This window comes from Pleurodeles waltl, chromosome 1_1, assembly GCF_031143425.1.
Source record: "Pleurodeles waltl isolate 20211129_DDA chromosome 1_1, aPleWal1.hap1.20221129, whole genome shotgun sequence".
Lineage (NCBI taxonomy): Eukaryota > Metazoa > Chordata > Amphibia > Caudata > Salamandridae > Pleurodeles > Pleurodeles waltl.
The window spans coordinates 68,357,701-68,383,821 of record NC_090436.1 but is presented as its reverse complement, the minus strand read 5'-3'; the positions used below and the strand labels follow the sequence as shown (position 1 = coordinate 68,383,821).

The window sequence follows — 26,121 nt, the reverse complement described above, 5'->3', positions numbered from 1 at the left end:
AAGGACAGGCCCGGTTTTTCACCAGCTGTCCCAGCAGATTTTGGGAAATTTAGCTTTAGTCCCGGTTTTTAGTGAGGGTCTACTGAAAACGGTGGGAGGTGCCTTTTTATGTTTTTCAAATCCTGAGATAGTTAGAACCTGTTATAAGAAAGCAAATTAATTAACAGGCATAATACTGGCTTTAAGAATTGCATTTTATTTACACTCTTAGTGCCTCGTCTTTAATTCTACACTGATGACTGCTGTCATTCTGTGCGCTCAGATGAAATAAAATTGTAGCCCTTCTTCTATTTTAGTGAACTGTCCTGTTTTTTGTCATTAAAATTCGGGTCACCCTCAGTCGCGGCTCGCAGGTGTTAATGGGGGTGGGGTGGTGGCGGGGGGGAGATAATATAAATAAAATTTAAAGAAAAAAAATAAACTTACCTGTACGCACTGCTGCGCCGCTCACGCTCCTCTGCTGGCTGCAAGCATAGGCTCCCAGCCTGCTCTGCAGCCAATCCTGATGCTGCTCAAAGCAGCGTCAGGATTGGCTGGGAGTGCCCAGCCGGGGTGCTCCCAGGCAGACTGAGAGCCTGTGCAGGCTCTCTCCAGCCCAGCAACAGTGTTGCTGGGCTACTGTTGCTGGGCTGGAGAGAGCCCTGTGCGCGGGGACGACCGGCCAAACACACATGCACTCTGAGGGCGAGTGCTGAGCACTCCCCCTCACACTTGTCACCCCGTGGCCCCACCCCTTTACAAGGAAACAATAACAAAAACTGTTTGTTATCGTTTCCTTGTAAAGGTTTTGCAGCTGCCACTGCTGGTGGAGAGCGACGCTCCTCCACCCTCATGGAGGAGTCGCCTCTGGTCACCCTACTACTCAGCAAAGCTTTTTGTTTTTAGAAAAACAAAAAAGAAATGTCTCTGACATGCTAGAGGTTTTCTCCCAGCACGTGGGGGCCATTTCTTTGGTTTCTTGCATAAGACCGCTAAGCAGACCCGAAGGAATGATTGCCCCCTCAATAGGCCCGGTCGTCAGAAACATGGCACTTCCCTGACTGTAACTAGAGCGAGAAAACAACAAATTTAGCAGAGGGGACACCTGTTGCTTAGTTAAATACGAACCTCATATGCACAACTCTGTATGAGGACCCGTGATTCCTGCTTAGCTATCACCAACACATTTCCTTTAGTCCTTTTCTACTATATTCAGTCTGTGGGGGTCATTATGAGTTTGGCAGACGGAAAATGCCATCCACCTAACTCTCGTGGTCAGGTTACCGCCAGTGCTGTCCCCTTCCCACAGGCCCCATAAGTGTTTCCCACTGGGGCAGCGAGCGGAATCAGAGTTCCTGCCCAAAGAGATCATAATTGAGCTGGTGCCAATGGTGTAGTGAGTAGGGTGCACCAGCACCCGTCACAATTTTCACTGTCTGCAAAGCAGAGAGATCGCGACAGGGCTGGCCAGGGGGGACTGGCATCCCATGCCAAGTGCAAGGGCAGTGCAGGAGGCCCCCTCGGGCACCCTGCACCCCGTCTCCACCAGCCTTTACATAACGGGGCTACCGCCATGTAATCGCCAGCAGAGAAGGGACTCGAGCTGTCCTGGTGAATTAGGACCGCCAGCACAGCCAGACCGCCGAAAAGCTGTGATCTGGCAGCGTGATCGCCACGGTCATAATATGGCTGCCAGACCACCACATTGGCGGTGGTCCAACGGCCACCACGACCCTGGCGGTCTCAAGACTGCCAGGGTCGTAATGATGTCCTGCTCAGTCAACTATGCACTCTCCAAAGAAGTTGCAAAGCAACATGTTAATTTGTATAAAGAAGGAAAAAGTGGATACATATGTATACATCACTTATATGATTGACTTGAAAGGAGTTAAAGGGTGATCCATGGGTTCTTTCTGTTCTGTTTGCATTGCATTCCTCTTAAAGGGCGCTGCGATGCGGAAGAGGTAGTGACCCAGAGCAGTGTGCACCATCACATTTCTAACCACAACTGTTGCCCGGTCCTGCCACATTGTATAGTGGCAGAAAGGGGCTTATCTGTGACAAGTTTATATCAAGAAGCAGGCCGTAAAAACACTGTGAGTTCCCTCTGTCGGAGTCATACATTTAAAAAATGAATGATGCGTGCTTGCACACCCCTGAGGCATATTTGTAGAGCGCACATTCACTCCTAAAAGGGTTTCTTAGCACTATTACACCAGAATAGATGTGTTTTTACTCAGGTCAATATTGCTTAATTCATGAAACTTTGGTGGAGAAAAAACAGAGCAGACTCTTTGAAACTTGACCTTCAAGGTGCATGTTTGGTGCATTAGCCCACTCAGCCACCGGAGCCAGCTGAAACATATTTGTTTGTTTGTACTTGGACGATATAAGTTATTATTATCCGACTTTGCTGCCTTACAATATTTTAACTAGAGGTAGTAAACATATTAAAGTTGGACCAAGTTTACACATTTTTCGCTGCTCACAAAGATGACAGTTTCCCAACTGCACTTGCATGAAATGTTTTCTGCGCATGAAAAAGAGCTTTTATTAGAGTTTCTTTTTTAGAGTTTGTAAGAAACTTCCCCCTTTAAAAATGGTCTATTTGCTACGTTTCGGTTAGCAAAATCATTTTAGCTGATGTTTTCTCCTGGTATCTGGCTTTATTTAAGTGGGTCGGAAGATTGCAAAATTTATTAAACAAATCACAAATCTGCAGAGTGCAAATCTCTGCACCTTTCCTATCTCTTAATTTTGACTTGTCTTCAAGTAATAAAAATATATTTCTGAAGCAGGGATATGACCCAGAGCTATCTAACCAGATAAAGAAAAATTCAGTAATGTAAAAGTACACCCTGTCCTTATTCCTCCTGCAGATGATGAAAGCTGTGGACTCAAGGCAAATGTATAAGGCATGTAATTAATGTATGACTTAGCTCCTGTCACCAGTGTGTGTTTTCACAACTGTACAGGTGACACTGATTTCAATAGGGCTGTGAGCATAATGCAAGATTTTTAGAGTTCAAGATTATGCTTCACAGAAAGTTCCCCTTAATTGGAATTCTAATAGATTTGGAAAGTTTTTTACTTATATCAAATCGTTTTTTTGCTACAAAGTCTTTCACTTCAAGATTCAGATAAACAGGGATATTTTACGCGGAGACCCTTGCACTGTTGAGCCAATGAAGATATGAGAACTATTGAAGATGGCTTCTCTGGGCATGGCATATTCACAGGTAACTTATATGTGTTTGGGATTTTGCCCTCTAGGTGGGACTGGCCTGCATCGCAGATGAAGTAGCGGGGTTGATGGCGATATTTCATCCAGCAGTGGCAGTAGTCTGTCGAGGCGCAACAGCAGCCATGACACTTACCGCTTCTGTTTATGGTCTATCCTCCCCTGCACCCCATGCTTTTAACCATTGACGAATGCAAGGTACATACCCAAACATATGTGTAAGAGAAAAAACATTGAACATAGAAGAACCGGAGGACACCACTGGCTTTCAGACCCTAATCTCTGACTGTTTCCCTGCTTAGTGGTTGACACAACCAGGGTAGAACACATGCTTGGCATCCTACACGTTTTATTCGCACTTTCTATCCTCCTGAAGATACCCAAGGGGAAGGATTTAAGACTCTGTCAGTGTTTGGTAGAAGATCAGCGCGAGGGAGGGAAAAAGTATGCATTTCTTTCACCTAAGAACTTTAGGTTTTGCTGTTCTGTACATGTGGAACTGTTTAAGCGAAAATAGAAACTTTCTCAATGCGGCAATATCTCAATTTGCACCATAAATTTACAAAATTATCTATTGTATCTTTTCTCATGTCTGTCAATTGTTGCAACACATTTTTGCTCAAATCAGCTCTCCCATGAGGTAGTTACTTGTTCAGCATACGTGTAAATAAAACAAGACATTACACTAGCTAAGGGTGGCCAGGTAATTACCATACAGAAAAGATTACAGTACTGGCATGGTCAAACCCCCTTTCTGTTCAAACATTCACTCGACCGTCGATTCACAAAGTGGCGCGTACTGTTATCCAAAGACATGCGTAGCACATGTCGGGGGGTAGATTTGAGCTACACGCTTGATTCCAACACAAGAGTAACTAGGGGGGTCTGTACACACCTGTTACCCCAGGGTAATTCTCATATGGTACTTCCACCATTGTTCAGCTTCTATCACAAGAGCTCATAGCCTGAGCTCAGCTCACATGTAGACATGTGGAAGTAATCTCAGCAACAGTGAATGGCCCTCGCCTTCCAGCCAGGGATGCTGAGAAACATACATCATTTTTGACAAGAGCGATTTTGGGGCAGTAAAGGACGTAGTCATCATCCTACAGCTGGACTATGGGAAATCCCTCGCTGGATACAAGTCTTAGACTCTACTGTTACACACAAAGTGCTGCCTGCAGGTGTGTCTGAGGGAATTGCGTTCTTGCAGTAGGTACGAGCTCGGCGCACCTTCAGGATTGACCGTAATGTCATTCATACCTTGAGTTCATATCTTTAGGCTCATAGTCCCAAAGCTGACCCGAAACTTTATGCCCCTACCATGGATAATTATTATAGAGCTGGCTGGTACCCAACATCTCTGTTCTACACTGTGTCCATCCAATCATTATATTAAACCCACCCAGAAACCAGTGCCTGCAGAGCCCTCGAGCTCCGGGCCCTGAGCATTTGGTAGCCATTACTAGCCGGAAGATGACCTCTCTGTTCGGATTTAAAGAGGCTTTAACAGCCCACCTGCTTAGATTTCCAATTGGAAACACAATGTATCCCCTCTGGTTTCACACAAGAGCTGTTACAGAGAAGTTTATCTAAAAATAATTTCAGTTTCCTGTTTGCACAATAGTTCTGGCTGCACAATTTAAGAGGTTTTGTGCAGGCACTTAGAAACACAACATGGTTTGCAAGAACCTGATATTTTAGAGGGAAATCATGCTATATATTTGCTTAAGAGCAGTTCACTGGCTAATTTAGTGATCCTCCAGAGATAGCATCCCTACAAACCTTGCTTGTGTCCCCCTCTGGAGCCACATCAGTGAGGTCAGTTGAGTCTACTGTGTTAGAGGTGGCAGAGCGATAGACCAGTTAGATCTAGTGGTCTACATCAACACGAGAAATCAACCAAACTTGGCATCTCTTGAAAGAAACCTGGACAAGCCTCTTTGCAGTCTTGTAGATGCCTCAATAATGAGCTCTCCTTTATTTTCTTCCATGGAAGGCAACATTTTCTCCTTGGACCAGACATGAATGCATACTAAACTATCAAGAGCTGACCCGGTGCGAGAAGACTTCATTGAAAAGGTTTGACTTTGAAAGCTCTAGTGCTATGAAGGGGCCCTCTGCCTCAGGCCAGTGCTTTACAAACAAATAAAAAACAATGGGCCTGATTTAGAGTTTGGGGGGGGGTTACTCTGTCGCAAACCTGACAGATATCCCATCTGCCGTATTTCGATGTCCATAGGCTATAGTGGAATTGTAATGTGGCCGACATGATATCCGTGACGTTTTGTGAAGGAGTAACCCCCTTCTCCAAACTCTAAGTCAGGCCCTATATGTGTAAGCCCATCAACCTTTCTTACATTTGACTCCCCAACGTGGCAGTGGTTGGTTTGTAGCCCTCATGGCTTGCCTGATGTGTTCGGAATTTTGGTTTGTGGTTCTACGTTTTTACTTGCTCGGAATCTGCACTTGATGCTTGAGGTGGATAGCGGACACTCGTTGACAGAGGTCCGGAGACATCACTCCTTTCCGGCTGGTTCCTCAGCCTTCTCAGTTTTTAGACAGTTCCGAGAGGGGCGTGTTACTCCCTCCTCCTCCAGGCATACAGAGGTGATTCCAGCGCATGCCTTTTGTGTAAACACAATGAGAATGACAGGGGGTGTTTGGGGTGTTACACCCCCTCCCCCAGTAAATGTATTTTCTGGTAAATAGTTGGGTACAGATGATTTCAGTCAGGTATGGTGGGTACCTGTCGGATTGACTGGGGTGAAAGACACGATGATCAAAGAACCTCGCAAGCAACCGTGTTGCAATTTAGAGACCTCCATTCACACATCAATGGGGACATCAAAAGAAAGGACAGTCAGAGTGAATCTCAGCCCGAAAAGATCACTTTGGGACATTTATTAGGAAAAGCTGGTAGAGCACAAGATTCTACCCAAGAGATGCGGGTACCCACAGGCTCAGATAAGCCAACAAAAAAAAGTACCTTGAATTTGATTTTGGCTTCTAGCCAATTAAGAGATGTAAGTCAAGGCAACAGTGTATCTCATTTTCTTAACCTAACAATATATGTTCTAATGAGTGGTTCTTAGACTTTTGACTTCTGTTGACCCCTACTTTATCATTACTGGAGCCCGGGGACCCCCAATGAATCTTTATTGGAATGCCGGGAACCCCCCACTGAGTCATAAGTGAAAGCTGGGGACCTAATCTGTTAATATTATTTAATTTTCTAAGCGGTCGTGGACCTCCTGAGGAGGATTTGGGGACCTCCATGGGTCCCCGGACCACAGGTTGGGAACCACTGTTCTAATGTATTTGCATTTGCTTACTTCGATGCTCGAACTCAGAGCCCTGAATGCATGTATCTATACTAATTTGTACCTAAGGAAAGAGGCTACCGACTCCATCGATTGGTTATGAGGAATTGGGAGCTAAGTTTTCTAGGATGTGTACGTTGAAATAGACAGTTCTGATGTTCACCTAAAGTCCTTAAGTTGGATAAGCACGGTTAAGCAATGCTGTGTACGTGGAAAAAATGGTCAATATTCAAGCAGGAAAAGATATTAAATGGAAAATAATCTCATTTCATGCCCAACATTAGAATATCCTGCTCAGGTGTATTCACAGCAACCGGCAATAATAGAGACCTTTTGTTGTGAGAGTTTGACAGACCACGTTACAAGACTCTTAAATAAATACAATAATTGAGTGTCATGACTCCAGCATCTACCAGAGGACAGTATCTATTTTATTAATTCTGCCTTTCACTGGTGCCTTCTATTCCACACACAATAGCTCGCTGATGGCAAAATTGGCCTGGTGTCGCCACTGGAGCAATCAGCGACAGAGAAGACCTTGAATCCCGCTCCATCAACGCAGACTTTCTCGTTTACCCAATCACGTATGTCTGGGCAGGATGTGACCTGACGGATGGTGCTGTGGCGTGCCAGCTCTGGGATGCTGTGCTTAAATATTTCAGAAAGCCAAGCTCATGACAGGCATGACAAATTGCAGAAGCGCCTGCGGTGGACTGAACAAGCGCGTCAGTTCCATCCGCCAGATTCTGGGGCCACCCTTTAATTATTTCACGTCACTTCGCAGATCAGCGCCTCTTACCTCCTGATGGCGAGATGGGTGCAGACACGTCTCCTGCTGTCTTCGCCTTCGCCGCCATCAATAAGCAAGATGGCACCTGATATGCGGCTACTACCACAGGGCCTGTTGTGATTCCAGCATCACTTATGATCAACTCAGTATGAGGTAGTTGAGGGATGGAGTAAAAATATGCAGGAATGTGTGCGGTTGTAGAATAACCAATTACATGTCCACGGTTGTTACTGAAGAAAAGTGTACTTTCATCACACAGGCATGGACAGGGTGCGTAACTTGCACAAAAAACGCTGGAAATCAGCCAGGGAGGGATGTTTTTGGAGCTTGTTGGCAGGGCATAATCAGCTTTTCGTTGTCTGTAGCTCAGTAGATGACTCCTTTGACATTTCAGATCCTTTCTTCTAGCGGGTGGTTGGTGAAAGTCATTCCACATCACAAACTCTCATGGTCAGCCAATGTCAGGTGATAGCTTATTATTCACAGTTCCAGACTTACCTGTTATTATGTGTTTGACAATAGTGCTGGCAGAAAGAGAATTGTAATACTCAATGCTAGTATTTAGGAGGTCCCCATAAGATACACTTTGCACTTTCTTGTTTTTTATCACATTTTTCAACGTTTCAACATGGCGGGTTAGTTTCTCTCGCGGTAGTGTGTTTGCAGCTCGGGCACCGCCCCTACTCACTTTCAGTGGCTGGATTTGTTTATCCCTCGGATTTCTACTACTAAGATTGCAGTTTCCCTTGCAAAGAATTTGTTGAAAAGTTACAAAATATTACAAAGGTCTTCAAATTAGGGGATGTCCTTTCACACTGGAGCAATGCCTTGGCTGCAGTTAGCAATGTTTGAGTGTAGGTCAGTAGAGCAGTCTAAATGGTGTCATATTCTGTATAAAGTAAAGGTCTTTCTCTGGAATACGCCCCAAACAAACACATGTATGCGCTGTTAATTGGCTGCTTTATATCTTTCAACAGACCTCCTGCTTTGCACCTGTAGTTTGCAACATATTGCTTGCTGGAACAGTTTCCGTCTTTTGCCACTGGCGGCAGTGTGGTACTCCATAGGGATGGGAAAAAGCGGTGACAATCTACTCCATAAACTCTATGGTGTCTCAGCTTAGATTCTTAGAAAGTTGTCTATCATAGAGCTCACATGATTCTCACTGTGCTGTCCATTCAGGACAAGACTCTGAAGTGGCTGCAAGGAAACATTACCGTGCTCAACCAACATAAATTAAAAGAATAAATACAAGAGCAATCTGACAACAAACCTGTTGTGGAGTTTATGGAACACCCCCAGTGATCCCAGACTTCTTGGTCTGCCAACAGGTATTGACACACTTACTTTCTAGATGAGATCTGAGTGACACCATTTTGACTTGCAACATGTAATTTTATAGTGACACAACAGTCAGGCACTACAATTCATCAGGTTCTGCTTACAAGAACCACAACAGAACCACAACATTCCTCAGTAAGTATTGGCAAAGCCAATAGGTCTTGCCTTGTTCTCCTATTGGCTTTCTCAATGAGTTTTGCTGCATGCATAATTTTGCTGACTTGTACATGTAACACCACACATAGGCATGCCTATGGAATGACTTGTCGCCATGTTCTCAAATGGGAGCAGTGGGTGGGCTCTGAGCCCACTCTGTATTTTTGGTCGGTCCACAGAAGCCTTCCTCAACTAGACCGCTAAAAGCTGCTTGGTAGGCGCGGCCTAAAACAAGTATAGTTATACAGATCTGGAATGATAGATGGATTCTGCTTACAATCTGACATGCGCATTCTGTTTGCGTATAACCATAACTCATTGTTGTTATCTTGCACAGGGCATCACGCTCCTGGTGTATGGGTCACATCAATGATGACAGCGGTAATCACATCAAGAGTGCTCCTGGAACAGTGATGCGGGACAGACATGACCTTCCGCGGTCCCTAGTGTGCTAAAAATATGCTCAGACATGCACACTGCATACAGATGGCGAGATACAGTCACCTAGAACAAACTACGACGCGTGCAAATAATGGGGGCTAGGATGTGCCCTCTCCTTCTGTGCTGTATCAATATTAGGCTTGGGCGAAATTTAAATTATGCTAGCGCAATTTGCATAATTTCTAATATTTTGTATTACGAAATTCCTAAAATGTTGCTATAATGCGACATTGCATGATTGCACTGCTGTTTGAGGCAAAATGATATTGCAGGCGTACAGGAACAAAGTGAACAACCATGACTTGAGGGGCTATTGTTAATGACAATTGTGTTTTTCACACTACTTTTTTTTTTTTTACTTGGAATGTATCCTTTCATCAAACATTGCCATGAGAAGGCACTAAAATATAGTGCTAAATGATGGATTTCTATTTTGTGTAATCGTATAAAATTTCTCAAAATGTTTCCAAAATTTCACGCAATTATGGGAAAGCAAATTATTTTTCACGCCTGTACTCAGTATCATTTACAATAGCGGCAACAAAGGGACTGATTACGACCTTGGCGGATGGGCTACTCCATCACAAAAGTGACGGACATGCCGTTCGCCGTATTACAAGTTCCATTATATCCTATGGAACTTGTAAAACGGCGGGTGGGAAATCCATTTATGATGGAGTAGCCCATCCGCCAAGGTCGTAATCAGGCTCAAAGTGTCTAGTTGTGTATGCCTCACTTAAAACTGGTGTTCACTCTGTTTTCAAGTGCCTTCGGTTTTGCCACATGCAGACTACAAGGCACAGTGACGTAAAGTGGTCCACCCCGAGTATGTTCAAGTGGAGAATCTAACATAAGAACCAAGAGCCCCTGGTTGTAGTGTTCACAACTGTACTAGTTAACCTGCTCTGACTTCTGAGGCAGCTTTTATTTGGTGCTTTGCCGAGGAGACTACATTGTTGCTAAAGTGCAGCTAACAATGCCATGTTGTATTTTAAGTTATGTTGTTATGGTATGATATGTTATGTTCAGGGCAACTGGTATTAACGTGGTAATGAACGAACCAAATATGCAGGGAAGTTAACAAGAATATATAGCAAGAAAAGGATAACTATATGCTAGAATGCAGCACAATCTGTGACAGTACATTTCATTATTTTTTTTAATTTTAACAACTGTTAATATGATGGTAGCAAATGTATACCCCATTAGTATCAGTTTAAGAGCAGAATGCAGCAATCAGCTACTAAAAAGTAACCAGTTCTCCTTTGCAAAGAGTCTGTACTTTGCCTACCCACATTTTTTGTAGTTTTAATAGACTTTTGATCTGCTTGAACAGATTACAGACATGAGACACATCACATGTTCATGTGTCACAAAACTACATACGCGTAAAAACAAAAAAAGGACCACGACAGTTGCCAAGGCAGAATAGAATGAACAAGTTTATAATGCACATCTGTTTGCAACATAGTCAAATAAGTGACCCGAGATCTGTTCGAACTTGTCCTTGGCATCTGGCGGTTTCCAGTAGTTTCCCTTCATTGCACCCTGTCTACAACCAGTAGACAAGAGACTTGAAAAGTGGCAAGCAATAAACTCAGCTTCTTGGGAATGTCTCTGCTGCCATCTGTAGTTATTCAACTTTGCATCCCTTAAGGACATCATCTTCCAATCATGCTCAGAGTAATACTCAGTGGGAAAGGATTAGCCTTGATTCCTTGCACAGGACACACCAAGGACTGTATGGATTAATTTGTGTCTCTGTTGCATCAACCACCAGCAGGCGCAGAACCTATCCAGTTTTCCTACTGGACTTAGAAAAAGTAGGGATTGGGCCTTCCTTGAAAAAAGCATTTTAGTTTTTTTATTTTATTTGCCGAAACATAACAAAAAGGAAAATTACTAAAAGCCTCCAAAACTGACATTGTTTTCAATAAAAGATTGCTCATCTAGGTGACAGCCACTACCTAAAACATAATAATATATAAGATATGGGCAATATTTACTAAGATTTTGCACTGGCACTAGCATGGCACAGAGATGGAAAGCACTGCAAGATGGCAGATGCGATTTGTAATCTGATGCAAAAGTAATTTTTGCTTTCTTCACAACACAAAATCACTTTTGCTCCAGTTGTGTTAATGGGGACTGATCACCACATACACGCATAGGATTTGACGCCAAGCTCAATTTACTAAGATAGCCAAACCAGGTTCTACACCTATCGGAACAGACACAAACTAGAGGGAATTTGTTGATTCGCACAGCACAGACTCCCCTCCGGAACATGGTGCCAGGCTGTGCATCACACAAGGCTGCCTGTCTGTGTGCCTGTTCAGCAGATGACACTATACTTTTCTTTCTTTTCGCTCAACAAACAGTGCCCATTTTAATGCTGCGCTGTGTGAAATCTTAGTAAAGCTGGGCCTATTGTTGGACTTGAGACGTACGATCCTATTTGGGACGAGACTGAGGCTCAGGTACAAATGCATATGTTCTCATGCATGTTACTCATTAAGCAAATGTCACCAACAAACAACATAGACTTAAAAAGAAGAAATTAGGTGATATGATGTGATAAACACACAACAATATCTGATTGGATGGTGGTGTTGACCAATGAACTGTGTGTATGGGACTTTAGTGCCCGAGATGCCTGCTAGAAGGCGTGAACAAGTTGCTTACGCATCTCTTAGTGAGGAAACATTCTCTTTCCCCCCAATAATCAGTTAGTATAGAATTAGAGCTACTGTCTATATGGAGGTTTGTACATGATGATGTGGGAACAATGTGTTAGTCCACTATTAGGAAAGTAGCTGCTATGTTGGATGTAAGTGGGATGTTGTGTCTAACATGGACTGTTGGTTGTGTTTATGTTCATTCAGTGTGGACTCTAACACATTTGTCTGCGCTACTTAAAAAATACATGTATAGGATAGATGCTTAGAATCACTTTACACTAGGAACCGAAGGGGCTTCATTCAGACCTTAGGCATTAGATGATAATATTGCCCATTGGTCCAAAGATATGGTTACTTTAAGATATAGGAGGTGCAATCGTGAGGCGTGGTGTGGTACCAATGTCTTACATCTGAATTTATTACCTTCAGGTCACAGGATGATGTAGGACTTTTGAGACTCCAGCAGAAGGCATAGAACCTGTGCATAAATAGGTGAAACATACATTTATATATTGCACAGTGGTTCAGGAGAACTTAGCGGTGACTGTGACAAAATGCTATTGACTATAGAGGTGATGAGTGTGACATTACTAGGCATTAATGCTCGGTGCGCTGAATGTTACTCAGTAAAATCCAGGTCATGATCATGAGCCGCTCGACGCAAGATGTCAGAAATGGCTGGGTACTGGAGGAGATACTTTTTTGAAAGTGGACATAGAGACTGCAAACCTTATAACTTGCAATTTTGAGGTTTTGAGGGTCAGGGATAACAATTTTGTGAGTCATGAGGTATTAAGACAGTGTGGAGGTTGAGATTATTATATTATATTACATTATAGTATATTATACTATATTATATCATATCATATTATATTATATCATACTCCATATTAAAATACGTTCTATAATACTGAAATGCTGTGAAGTGTTAGTAACTAGTATAAGGGCCCCTATTACACTGATGACATCCATTAGTTGACTACAATAAGATGCCTGTTTGTGGTATATTATGTTAAAGTTTTAAAGTATATTATGACATTTTGTGTAATGTTGTGTTGCGTTACAATGTCTTGTGTAATGTGTTATTATGTGATATAAGATGGAATTGGTATAGTGCTAAAACCACTCTGGCGCATCCACGTGCCTTTATCTTTTGAGTTTTTGCCTTGTCGGAACATTTGGTCTTGGGGTGTAGCTGCATCGCTATTCTCACGGTCTGCTTTACCTTCGCCCGCAGCCTGAAGAAGGATTATCACACGCAAGAAGGATCCGGATGGCGGTCTCGGGGCTCTTCTGAACATCTGGATCGGTGGGGAGGTAAGACAAATTTTGGTTCCTTCTTAACTCTCAGTAATTAATGTTTCTGACTTCTCTGCGGCGGTGAGCTTTGTAGGTGTGGAAAACAGATGTGGCCCGCTCACATCAAAGCAAAATTGACTTTGTGACAGGCCGGGTCACTTCCGCCTCACCTGTTTCTGTTTTCTTTGAACTGGAGATGGAATTGTTAGAGGAGATGGCTACAGTGATGTAAAGGGGTTGCTAAATGTTCCAGTGTGTAGCCCCCTGATTGGGCCTCTGCGAAAGTTTGGAAGAAGAGATGTTGGAGACCCTTGGTCAAGTTGTCCTCACACGCTTTGGTTGTCTTCTGTTGATTTCGCTTGTGAAGTGTGCATTGCATTAGGTGCTCCCGAAGGAGTGGTGTCTGGGTTTCATGACATGTAGATCACTGTTAATACAAATACATTTTTCCTTAATGCACCATTAGAGGCTGGACGGTTGCAATGGACCATACTGCTTTCATCTGCTAGCAAATAGGTCCTGTGGCGGTGTGGTATCAGAACATCTGTCAGAATAACATCTGACATAAATATTTCCTAACAAACATTAAGTCCGACATATGTTCTACACAAACATCAACCCATTGGAATTAATAGTAGACAATCTACACCAATGGGAGGATAGTTTTGTAAATGATATTTACAACACAATATGTACGCCATACCATATTCCTGTGGATGAGCATTCCTTGGGAGGGGATCCTGTTGAGGTTGCTTGATCAGGTGTGGACACAAGTTTTTTCCTTTTCTGAAAATGGATTAGTCCTTGAGGTGTAGGTCCTGATTTATGAAGTTGGTGGGGCTTATGTTATTGTGGTTCCTGGTGTTTGAGGTTGTTTGCTTTGAGAGCTATTTTTCTGTTCTGCGTGTCGTACTTAATTCATCCTATCACAGAGCCACTGGTGCGTGTTCTTTCAAAGTGTTACAACCTTAGAAAATCAGAAACTCTGACAGGCTCATTCTATTGCTTGTCTAATTTATTTGTTCATTTGTCTGCGCCATACTGTTTTGTTATTGGTGGGAATGTTACCCAACATAACCAGCATCTCCAGGTGTGTACAGCATCTGCAGGTGTGTACACATCTCCAGGTGCGTACAGCATCTCCAGCTGTGTACACATCTCCAGATGCGTACAGCATCCACAGGTGCGAACAGCGTCCGCAGGTGTGTACAGCATCTCCAGGTCTGTACAGCATCCGCATGTGCGAACAGCATCTGCAGGTGTGTACAGCAACTCCAGCTGTGTGCACATCTCCAGATGCGTACAGCATCCACAGGCGTGTACAGCATCTCCAGGTGTGTACACATCTCCAGGTGCGTACAGCATCTCCAGGTGTGTACAGCATCTCCAGGTGTGTACACATCTCCAGGTGCGTACAGCATCTCCAGGTGTGTACACCATCTCCAGTTGTGTACAGCATCCGCAGGTGTGTATAATTTTGTACCCAGGTCCCTATTTCCTCCTGTTGCAGAATGCCAGGCAGGGGTGGCACAATTGCTAAAAAATATATTTTCATATAGCTTTTTTGCTGTGTCTAAGCACTGTAATGTTACTAAATAGATCGGCCTCGGTAACATGGATGTGTAGATGGCTCAGCTGGCGTTGCCAGGATAGCGACGTGTGATCGCCCGTGCCCACACTAAAGATCTAAAGACAGAATGAAAAATATATATTTTTAGGAGGGGCACCAGTCCGTTGACATGAAGGTGCAAGTTAGGAGGGGTATTTTTGACTACTCCTCTTGGTGAGTGACATATTTCCAGTGCCTAATTTGTAAATAAAAACGTGGTGGTGCCCAAAGCTCTCCTCTGAAACACACGGTTGTTACAATTAAATGTGCAAGCACAGCGCACTCGGGCATCTGCAATCCATTTACAGCCACTCCCTGCCCCTTCAGCTCACACTTTCAGCTTTCTGCTTTCTTCCTTTGTGACTCTTTTTAGTTTTTCTCTTCCTCTGTTTTTCCCATAAGAGTCTTTTGCTCACAATAAATGCTTGAAGCAGAAAAATAAAGTGCTGGTGCCCCGTAACGGAAACCACCGGCTCAAATTAAGCACTACATATCTCTTATGTCTGGAAATTCTGACCCATCTGAAAGGAGTGCTTTCGCTCATTGTGCGCTCCTCCGTGGACTCTACCAGGATTTTGTAACCTTCAATAACCTTTGATTCTCTCAATTATCTTTCTCCGGGTGAAAGCAATATAACCACTAGACTTTTGAAACCTCTTTATTGGTCTGATCAGTGCTGTTTAAAATCACTGTCCTGATCTTCTGAAGTAAGGAACTGACCACTAATACTGCTAACTGCAGGATGCGATGAAAAAAAAGCATTTTTTAAATCTTGAATTTTCTGTGTTGTCGAGGTTGTTCATCCTTGCAGGGATGCACTATGGGGGGAGCCCCTGCTCAGCTTTAGCCCTACCCATCTAACCCTCCGGCACAGAGGCCCATGTCTGGCTAGCTCCATCACCTGCTAGTGATGAAGGCAGGCGGTACTAGGTGCTGAACACCTTCACGGGTGGACTTGGCCTATCAAGTACATTTGTGCCTCTTTTGAGCTGGTGGTTGCAGGTGGGGCCCACCGGCACTGAGTTTTGAGGACTAGCACTTATTTTTCCTTATCCGACTTGGATCGAGAGCAATAGAGGGAGAACAGAAACAGAGAAAAGGATGAGGGAGAGAAAGACAGAAAAACAGTGACTAAGGGAGAAAGCAGGGATGAAAAGTAACCTGCAAGAGTGAGATTAAAAGAGTGAGTGTCTGCTGGTGGATTAAAGAGGCGTGAGGTGGAATCGAGCTTACGCAGCCTTAGTACTCAGCACCCTGAACTTCGATAGCACCTACGGAGGACTTCTGAACAAGACTTTGGACCCCAACACGTCTTCTTTTACAAATTAAGCCCTGAAGCGAGTGTGCAATATATCTGAGGTATTGGCTGCAAGTCCACAGAACATTGTATCTGCTGTAGGGTAGGCCAAGAACGTAACTTTACTTACTCAGTCTGCCTAGAACAGCAGCTTGAGTTTCTTTCTTCCTTCTCCACGAGCCTAAACCAGTCTGGCCGTAGCTAGATGCTAATTAACTTAGTTAATGAGCTAATATAGTGAGTGTGCCCATAACAGTATCAATGCCACCCACAGCTGAATTACAGCACCTCTTCATCGATGTTGCATGTATATTTATATTGTAATGGCATAAACCAATTATCTGTGTAATTCTGTTAATTTCCCTGACTACTGTAGAATTAGGAAGCTGTACCTAGTTTTCAGGTCAGGGCTGTCAGAACAAACTGTGTTGTCCCAGGCTTGGTTCATATTTTGCACTCTGTTTTGTCCTACTCCAGATCTGCGGTGAACATAGCATAACATAACATAACATAACACATATCATACCATACAGTAACATAACATAGCACAGCATAACATAGCATAACATAGCATAACATAAAATATCATAGAATAGCATAGCATACCATAACATACTGTAACATACCATAACATACAATCACATACCATAACATAGCATACTATAAATAGCATAACACAACGTAACACAATATGTAACATAACATACCATACAGTAACATAACATAATATAGCATAGCACAGCATAACATAACATACAGTAGCATAGCATATTGTAACATAACATAGCATAACATAGACTAACATAGCATACCATAACATAACATGTTGTAACATAACATAGCATCACATACCATAACATAGCATACTACAACATAGAAAAACATAACGTGACATAATAGGTATCATACCATACCATACTATACAGTAACATAGCATAGCACAACACAACATAACATACCATAGTATAGTATACTGTAACATAACATAGCATACCGTAACATAGCGTAGCATAACATAGCATAGGATAACATAACAGACCATCACATTCCATAACATAGCATAGAACAGCATAACATAACATGCCAAGACATAACACATTATAACATACCATACCCGACTGTACCATACCATATGTACCATAAAATAGCATAACATAACAACATAACGTAGCATAGCATACGTAACATAACATATCATAACATACCATAGTATAGCAATGTATAGCATACCATAGTACAGCATAGCATAACATAACATAGCTTAACATGACATGATCTGACAGGACGTACTTGTAAAGAACATGATCCCCTGGGGATGCTTTGATTCTGAGCATCAGTTGTTTCCTGAAGACCCCCTGTGGTTTCCAGAAAGATCCCTGCAACAATTGCTACCGCTCTGGCTCCATGACTGTCGCGGAGCCACAGGTTTGAGGGGAGGATGCTGTATGCCGCCATGACAGCAGTAAGCGGACCCATCACTTCTGTAACATTACTGGCTGATAGGCTTAGAACCTCCCACAATGGAGCGCGGTTCCCACGGAGACACACAGCAGGCCATTAGTGGACTCAGGCGCTGGCGTTTTGGCAAACAGGTTCACAGTCCCAGCACGGCCGCTGTTCGGTGTGGATTTAAATTGAATTCACTCAGTTTCACCTGAATTAGACCTCCTGCGGCTCTGAGACTGTCCGAGCGTTGTGGGGACAGGAATGTGAGAACAGTTCTGCACAGACCCTGGACCCACCGATGAAGGGCACACTCTGTTATTTATCACATGCACCAAGCAGTGCTTAATTTGTAAAAAAAAAAAAAAAAATGGCAGTGCTTAATCTGTAAAAAATCAGTGCCAGGGTTCTCGTCAGAAGGCCACCGCAGCTTGCGCCACGTATTGTCACTGTCAGCGCTTCAAACGGACAAAACTACACAACTCCTACCCATCACATGAGTTTGACCATCCAAGCTGTTTGAGGCCCACAAAGCTATGAGAATGACTTGGTGGGGGCATGTGTTAGTTGTTTATACTCTGTATTGAATTAGTAAACAACTGTTCTTCTGCTCATCGTTAAATTACAAAAACAGCGCCACCATGTGGCAGCTGTCAAGCCCTGGAGTTGGAAATTGAGTGCCGGTGCCGAGCACCAGAAACCACCTGGTCAAATTAAGCACTGGCACCAAGGCCTGTCCAAGGCCGTCAAAACATGGCTGCCTGTATATCTGTTAAGCAGCCCCAAGTCATGCAGCTGGCGTTAGCCAGTTGTGTCATTTTAACCTGCAGCTCTTTATTGATTGTTTGGTGATGTATGAGTCCATACCTGCAGTGTTTAAAAATAAAAAAATACAAAAAGAGTGGATTGGGGCCACTTGGCTAACAGGGAGGTACAGCACTGAATTTACCTCTGCATGGGCGGTTGGATGGTTTCTACCTCTCAGCAAGGAGATGCTATCACGCAACTAAAAGATACAATGGACACTGAGGAAAGATTTACTTTAAAATAATTTTTTTATGCTCTTCATAACACAGACTTAAATGCAAATAAATACAGGTGCTCATATTACTCACGTAATGCGACCAAATCGAAATGATGAAAAGCAGAGTTGGCTTCATTGGGACTCATGACCTACACATCACAGAGGCTAACACTTAACCGACAGAGTCATCTACTGGTTGCATCTTTATTTAGTTATCTATTTATGCATTTTTATAAAGTGTTCCTCAGCTGGAGGATTGAGTTGCTGCTGTATTGTCCCTGAATAGGTTTGTGCCCAGACAGGTCTTCCTAGCATCTTGCTTGCACCACATAAAATACACACACACTCTTTAAACCTGTTTGACTAAGTATATTTACCCATGGTTCTAATTATGTATCGTATGTACATATATGTGTGCATATGTGTGTGTATTCATGTGTGTTTGTATGTTTGTGTATGTATATATATATATATATATACATATATATATATATATATATATATATGTATGTGTATATGTCGTTTCTGTGCTTGGCATGTTCGTGGGTCATTGCATGGCTCCTGGGTGGGTTGTTATACTAGATATCTATGAATCCCTGCTCTCATCTTATCACACTTATCTACCCATCATCATATGTCATGTCTCTATCAAACTATCCTCCATTCCCACTCTGACTCATCCCAAATCCTTTCTACTACTTTCATCTCCTAAATAACTCTGCCTAAGCTCTTCCCTCCTCTTCCACATCTAACTCACCAAACCTCACTCTACTACCATGACCTACCACACAACCCTACTAAATTCTCCAGCATTTATCTCGCCCTGCTACTATGCTCTCCCTAACCCTTCCACAGACTCTTCCCTCCTCCATCCACCCTTTACTCATCCCAAGCCTTTGGGTTGAGTAAATGAGGGATATACTCCCAATTAACACTTCTGGATTTCTTTCCTCCTCCACCCCTCCATTACTCCTGTCAATCTAACTAACAAACTCTCATATCCGCAGCTCAAATTAACTCATAATAATAGTAAAACTGTACTCATATTTCCCGATACTAATCCATCACTAATTCTTGTTGGGTTCCAGAGTAGCGTGCTACTCGCCGAAAAGTGCTTCGACGCCTCGTCAGGGGTAGTAAGCGCTATATAAATACTATTACAATACAATACAATACAATAAATAACTTGAGGGAGAAGCGATAGAGCTCAGGTGCTTGTTAAGTGTTTAGTTTTAAATTCAGTTTGAACTTTATCCTGATTTCCAAGGGGAGACACTGTGGCCATCCCTTTGAAAAGGGTGAAATATTGTCTTATATTTTTGTGCCAAATGTGAGTTATGTCGCTGGACGGTGAACAGCTAGCTCTGAGTGGAGTTAAAGACAACATTGGGGTGTCTGTCATGATAGAGTTCCCATAATGCACCGTGGCAGACGTCACTGAGTTGGAGAAATGGTTTGAGATTCCTAATGGCTGGCTGCATGGCTCTGGGTTCAACCCGTCAAGTCATGTGCAGTTGAGAATTGACCCATATGTCCAAATACTTGAACCCATTGGCCAGAGAGGAGATCGAGCCAACGATGTGAAGTTCTGCAAGCGGTCTGCTACATTGTGAGTCTTGAGTTCGTTGTACTAGAAAGAATAGTGGATTCTCTTGACCACTTCCGGTTTTGTTGGCTTGAGAGGCATTTTTTCATTGTAGAAAAGCCTGGATTGGAGGGATCATTAAAAAGATGTGTCTGTCACGTGCATGTGGGTGTCTGCTTCCTCCATCCAGATTCCAAGCGGTTCCTGAAACAGACAGAACCTCAGAGGTACTGGAATCCACTCTGGGGAACCCTATACAGTATGTGGCATTTACTCTGTTACCTCCTGTATGCAGCAGTACATGCTCGGTGGTACATTGTATGTCAGGGTGTACTCTGTTACGCACCTGTACATGCTCCGCGATACATTGTATGTCAGGGTGTACTATGTTACACACCTGTACATGCTCCTCGATACATTGTATGTCAGGGTGTACTCTGTTACCTCCTGAAAGTACCTGTACATGCTCGGTGGTACATTGCATGTCAGGGTGCACTCTGTGACCTCCTGTATGCACTAGTACATGCTCGGTGGTACATTGCATGTCAGGGTGCACTCTGGGACACACTATATGCATTAGTACATGCTCTGTGATACATTGTTTGTCAGGGTGTACTCTGTAACCTCCTGTATGTACTAGTACATGCCCGGTGTTACATTGCATTTCAGGGTGCACTCTGTGACCTCCTGTATGCACTAGTACATGCTCGGTGGTACATTGCATGTCAGGCTGCACTCTGTGACCTCCTGTATGCACTAGTACATGCTCGGTGGTACATTGTATGTCAGGGTGTATGCACTCTGTGACCTCCTGTATGCACTAGTACATGCTCGGTGGTACATTGTATGTCAGGGTGCACTAGTACATGCTCGGTGGTACATTGCATGTCAGGGTGCACTAGTACATGCTCGGTGGTACATTATATGTCAGGGTGTAATCTGGGACTCACTATATGCATTAGTACATGCTCGGTGGTACATTATATGTCAGGGTGCACTAGTACATGCTCGGTGGTACATTGCATGTCAAGGTGCACTAGTACATGCTCGGTGGTACATTATATGTCAGGGTGTACTCTGGGACTCACTATATGCATTAGTACATTCTCTTTGATACATTGTATGTCAGGGTGCACGCTGTTACCTCCTGTATGCACTAGTACATGCTCGGTTGTACATTATATGTCAGGGTGTACTCTGGGACTCACTATATGCATTAGTACATGCTCTGTGATACATTGTATGTTAGGGTGCACGCTGTTACCTCCTGTATGCACTAGTACATGCTCGGTGGTACATTATATGTCAGGGTGTATGCACTCTGTGACATCCTGTATGCACTAGTACATGCTCGGTGGTACATTATATGTCAGGGTGTACTCTGGGACTCACTATATGCATTAGTACATGCTCTGTGATACATTGTATGTCAGGGCGCACGCTGTTACCTCCTGTATGCACTAGTACATGCTCGGTGGTACATTATATGTCAGGGTGTATGCACTCTGTGACCTCCTGTATGCACTAGTACATGCTCGGTGGTACATTGTATGTCAGGGTGCACTCTGTGATCTTCTGTATGCACTAGGACATGCTCGGTGGTACATTGCATGTCAGGGTGCACTCTGTGACCTCCTGTATGCACTAGTCCATACTTGTGGTACATTGCGTGTCAGGGTGCACTCTGTGACCCGCTGTATGCACTAGTACATGCTCGGTGGTACATTGTATTTCAGGGTGTACTCTGGGACTCACTATATGCATTAGTACATGCTCTGTGATACATTGTATGTCAGGGTGCACGCTGTTACCTCCTGTATGCACTAGTACATGCTCGGTGGTACATTGCATGTCAGGGTGTATGCACTCTGTGACCCGCTATGTGCACTAGTGGCTGCTTGCTGACACACACTATGCCAAGTTGTCTTCTCTGACTGCTGTTCGCCCACTGATGCACGCTGTCTGATACATTAACTGTCATGTCTTTCCTGTATCCCATTGTATGAACCGGTACATGTCCAAGGATACATTTTTTTCTGTGACAATATTTATCCCCAGTGTATGTTCTCTGATAATTTTTGGTCCAGTTGTTTTCTATGGCTCTCTGTGTGACCTTGTCCAGGCTCAGTGATACGTGGTATTTCAGGCTGTGTTTTTATTACTCATTATAACAAGCTTTCATTGAACTTATCGTCGCACGAAGTCCAGGACCGAATATCCATCTGTGACTCATCTGTTAGGCTCTGTAAGGATGCTCTCTGTAGTCCATTGATACCACAGTGTATCAATAGGTACACCTGTCCTCGGGTGTACTCAGTGACACAGTGTATCTATCTTACGATTTGAGACCGGTCATCCACTGTACGTCAGAATGTGCTCTGTGACACATGACATGTGAGGAAATACACTTCAACAGCCTGCAAGGATGTGCGTAACCTCCGTGGTACATAATAATATTGTATATGATCTGTTTCAAGTCTGCATGTGCTCTGTGACCCACTGCTTGTCAGAAACATGTCAGGAAGTCCTCTGTAATAAATGTTATGCCTCAAAGTGCTCTAAGACCAACAGCATTCATGGATGTACCCTGCACTCTATTGCATGCCATGATATGTTTGTGATATGTTTGATGCCTGCATGTACTCTGTGACCCACTGTATGTCAGGGTGTGTTCTGTGACACATGGAGTGTCAGGAAGTCCTCTGTAATAAATGTTATGCTTCAAAGTGTTCCAAAACCTACAGCATTCCAGGATATACCCTGAACTCTGTTGTATATCATGATATTTTTTGTGATATATTTGACGTCTGCATGTGCTCTGTGACCCACTGCTTGTCAGACACGTCAGGAAGTCCTCTGTAATAAATTATATGCCTCTAAGTGTTCTAAAACCAACAGCATTCCAGGATATACCCTGAACTCCGTTGTATATCATGATGTGTTTTGTGATATATTTGACGTCTGCATGTGCTCTGTGACCCATTGTATGTCAGGATGTGCTCTGTGACAGATTGAGGGTCAGGAAGTCCTCTGTAATAAATGTAATGCCTCAAAGTGCTCTAAGAGCAACAGCATTCCAGGATGTACCCTGCACTCTATTGTATGTCATGATATGTGTTGATGTCTGCATGTGCTCTGTGACCCATTGTATATCAGGATGTGCTCTGTGACAGATGGAGGCTCAGGAAATCCTCTGTAATAAATTATGACTCAAAGTGCTCTAAGACCAACAGCATTCCAGGATTTACCCTGCACTGTATTGCATGTCATGATATGAGTTGACGTCTGCTTGTCCATTGTATGTCAGGATGCGCTCTGTGACAGATGGAGGCTCAGGAAATCCTCTGTAATAAATGTTATGACTCAAAGTGTTCTAAAACCAACAGAATTTCAGGATGTACCATGCACTCTATTGCATGTGTTGACGTCTGCTTGTCCATTGTGTGTCAGGATGTGCTCTGTGACACATGGAGGATCAGGAAGTCATCTGTAATAAATGTTATGCCTCAAAGTGCTCTAAAAACAACAGCTTTCCAGGATGTACCCTGCACTCTATTGCATGTCATGATATGTGTTGATGTCTGTATGTGCTCTGCGACCCATTGTCAGGATGTACTTTGTGACAGATGGAGGCTCATGAAATCCTCTGTGATAAATGATTACTCAAAGTGCTCTAAGACCAACAGTATTCCAGGATGTGCCATGCACTCTATTGCATGTCATGATATGTGTTGATGTCTGCATGTGCTCTGTGACCCATTGTATGTCAGGATGTACTCTGTGACAGATGGAGGCTCAGGAAATCCTCTGTAATAAATGATGACTCAAAGTGCTCTAAGACCAACAGCATTCCAGGATGTACCATGCACTCTATTGCATGTCATGATATGAGTTGACGTCTGCTTGTCCATTGTGTGTCAGGATGCGCTCTGTGACACATGGAGGGTCAGGAAGTCATCTGTAATAAATGTTATGCCTCAAAGTGCTCTGAAACCAACAGCAAGCCAAGATCTATTTTATTGCATATCGTGGCATGTTCTGTGACATGCTCAATGTCTGAATGTTTTCTGTGTCCTATTGACATGTAGGTTCTCTGTGCATGTCAGGGTGTGCTATGTGACCCACTTCATGTCACAAGATGTTTTGTGACTCAGGATGTGCCCTGTAGCCCATTAAATACTGGAATATTTTCAGTTACCTATTGTGTGTCAGGAACTTGTCGGAGAACCATTACTGTCTGTAAACTTTTCAAGTTCTTTTGACGGCGGGTTGCTGTAATTTAAGAAAAGGTCACCTGAATAGACAGCGCATAAATACATAAATTAATCACACTTCAGCAACACATAAGCATGTTTTTTTTCCGAGACTGACACAAAATGCCACCAGGCGTGCATTGGAAGCCATGGGAAGTATGCACAACAATCAGGGCACTGGCGCGCGCTTCCTGAGCTTCTGGTGTATAAACCCTAACATTTGAATAATGGTATGAAAATGCCTGATTAGCCCGCGTGCGCTGTCGCTTCTCCGAGGCGTTCTCCCTGGTTAGGATGCCTTCAAAGTGTTCTGCGTGGTGTGCGCACATAATCATGTTGTTGGTGGTGCAAGTAAGCAAAGGCCGAGAACTCTCTCCTTTTGTGAGTGGCAGGTCAGGGTCAAAGGAAGACCAGCTTCACGGACAAGTGATGGAGATTTGGGAAAATTGTGGATCGAATCTTTGTCTTCCTTCCACCATCCTGTATCTGGAATCATGGACATGGGCCACCTTTTCATCCAAAGGAGGACGGGCATTCTCTGTTGGGGGTCATCAGCTGCAGAACACCTTAGCCATCAAATCTCCAGGAAACATCTCTAATCCAGACAGGTTCAGGGTCCTGTAATTCTCACCCCTACACATATAGACATCAGCTTCCCCAGCAGAGAGGGCGGCACTAACCGGACATTTATTTACAAGTTTCATGGTTCAGATATTCAAGCAATCAATTGATTTTATTGTAAATTGTGTGAGTAGGTGTCTGGGTGGCTGAAGCGATTAGTTCAGAGCCATTTGACTGTAGGTAGGAGCTCATGGCCTTCCGCAGGTAGCTAGACAACATGGAATCATAAAATGGGGGTTCACCAAGATTTGGGTGCAAAATGTAAACAATTTGTTTTAATCCCACCTTGATTGACTCACCTTCTTATCACTGTAGTTTCTGTAAATGGACATCATATAGTGCCACGAAGCTGTAGGACTAGGGCATCAGGAGCTATAGAAAGAAATACACTATGTTCAATGTGGTAAAAGTCTGCAGCCATACTATGGTCGAGGGAGGCCGTCACTTTTGGTGGTCTCCCTACAGTGGTAAATGACTATCTGAGCGTGGATTAACAGAGCACAGTTGGGGCGCATTTTTGGGGTCAACAATTTCACCTCATTGGAGGGTTTTTATCTCTAGTAGGGTAACCACTTCTTTCCGGGTCATTACTGATACTGCTTCATGGGCTAAATCTTTGTGCGACTTAATGCTTTCTGGGTGTTGTAGCCTTGGTCTGCTTCCAATGAATTAATCATTTTAGCACACCTGAAAATAATAATTTGTGGGTGAAAAGGTGAGGACTGAAGACAGTGTCCGTAATGACCTGGAATGAGGTGGTCACCCTAATCAAGAAAAACTTAATCTCAACTTAATTTCCTTCTGGGACACTACCTTGTCCTATGTATGTATCAATTTAAATTGGGCCCTTCGGTGCAACCTTGGGCCCGTGATTGGCCGCAAGGTTGGATGATCACAGTTCCACATTGGTGCTTTAATATTTGAAATGCAGGTTAGTATACCTACCAATCATTTGTAAAGTACAGCTGAGATTACTCTCTATGGATGAACCTTGTGAGACACCGAGGGTCCTCCGATGTCATTGCCCAGTGGAGGGCC

General features: G+C 43.5%; 1 protein-coding gene across 1 annotated transcript in view; it reads left to right on the top strand.

Annotated features, from left to right (window-relative positions):
• Nucleotides 1–26,121, top strand: part of CNTFR (ciliary neurotrophic factor receptor) — an 839,293-nt gene that overhangs the window by 140,781 nt on the left and 672,391 nt on the right. Inside the window, exon 2 of the mRNA XM_069214363.1 lies at nucleotides 13,190–13,269. The gene's annotated coding sequence lies outside the window, so the exon portion shown is untranslated. The remainder of the gene's footprint in view (nucleotides 1–13,189; nucleotides 13,270–26,121) is intronic.